Below are 1,712 nucleotides of genomic sequence, written 5' to 3' on the forward strand. Positions count from 1 at the left end.
TGGAAAAGGGGTGAAACTTCTGCAAAGTGCACTTTAAGAAGAGGTACTGTTTGCTCATGAAAAGAAACCAGTGAGTCCTCTAAGAATAATAAAAGGGGGTATTTTACAGTTAAGCACATGATTTGGAGTGAAGAGTTTGGATGTTGCTCTGCTGCTCCAGGCTGTTAATACTCTTCTTGCTCCTCCTGTGGGCCCCCTTCATCAGATATCACAAAGCCTTCATCTGTGGCATACAGAATGTCCACGATCCTCTGCAATACCGGGTTGTTTTCCCCCTCGTTCTCCTGGCAAATCAATTCAGTGTTCCTTAGCTTTCCAAAGTAGAAATCTCTTTCTTTCTCCAAGTCTTCGAAGGTGAGTTGCAATACGTTGACCTGCTGCATCAATTCAGCTGCTTCATCATCCCCGTTGCCCACACCAGGATTCTTTTGCACCACACCCGGGCCAGCCTTACGGGTTGCAGTAGTTCTGTGTGTTGCAATGGGCCTCTGTGGAGCTGCACTGCTGGAGCTGAGAGGTTTCTTCTGTTTGTTCAGAGCTGGAGCAACACGGGAGGGAGCTACTGCAGTTTCCTGACCTTGTCTGGCAGCTACGGGGTCATAGTCTTTTCCATTATAGTTTGCATCAAAAAACTTCTTGAACCACTGAACAAATTCAAAATTGTCCTGAAACTTTCCTTTTACTATTTGTCCACAGGAATTATTTTGTCAACACCCGTTCTCTTAAAACCTGCTTGTAGTATTTTGAAGTTCTGGATGTATTCATGTTCTAGCTTAGCCTGGAATTTCACTTTCTTCAAGGCAATGGAGCCAGGGAACAACATGTCCATAAACTGACAGTAGGCAGCCCCTGAGCACAACTGTTCGATCTTCGTCAGATGCAGCTCCAGAGACTCATTGATCCAGGTCAGCGTGTCATGTCGACTTAGGTTATCACTGGTGACTGATGTTGAATATACGTTCACTGCCATCGGCTCTTGGCAGGACCGCATCCACTGCCTGTGCCCGGCTTCGGTTCCGACTTCGTCTTGTTCAAACCACCCGACCAAGATTTCATTCTTTTTGACGGCTGAGTAATATTCCATTGTAAATACATACCACCTCTTCTTTATTCATTCATTTGTCCATGGATATCTGGGCTCTTTACATATTTTGGCTATTGTGAATATTACTGCTATAAACATTGGGGTGCATGTGCCCCTTTGAATCACTATGCTGGTATCCTTTAGATAAATACCTAGTAGTGTAATTGCTAGGTCATACGGTAGCTCTATTTTAAACTTTTTGAGGAACCTCCATACTGTTTTCCAGAGTGGCTGCTCCATTTTGCATTCCCACCAAGAGTGTAAGAGGGTTCTCCTTTCTCTGCATCCTTGCCAACATCTGTTGTTTCCTCAGTTGTTAAATTTAGCCATTCTGACTGGTGTGAGGTGGTATCTCATTGTGGTTTTGATTTGGATTTTCCTGATGCTGGTGATCTTGAGCATTTTTTTCATGTATCTGTTGGCCATTTGTACGTCTTTGGAGAAATGTCTACTCATGTGTTCCGCCCATTTTTTAACTGATTTTTGTTTGTTTGTTTGTTTGCTTTATATGCATTGTGTTTGATAAGTTCTCTCTTTTTTTTATTATTATGTTCAATTAGCCAACGTATAGTACAACATTGATTTTTGATGGCGTTTTCAATGATTCATTAGTCGCATATAACACCCA

General features: G+C 42.6%; 1 pseudogene; it reads right to left on the reverse strand.

The window, feature by feature from the left end:
• Positions 1-164: 164 nt before the first annotated feature.
• Positions 165-970, reverse strand: LOC110582180 (annotated as a pseudogene).
• Between the last annotated feature and the right edge of the window lie 742 nt (positions 971-1,712).

Source organism: Neomonachus schauinslandi, chromosome X (assembly GCF_002201575.2).
Source record: "Neomonachus schauinslandi chromosome X, ASM220157v2, whole genome shotgun sequence".
Classification (NCBI taxonomy): domain Eukaryota; kingdom Metazoa; phylum Chordata; class Mammalia; order Carnivora; family Phocidae; genus Neomonachus; species Neomonachus schauinslandi.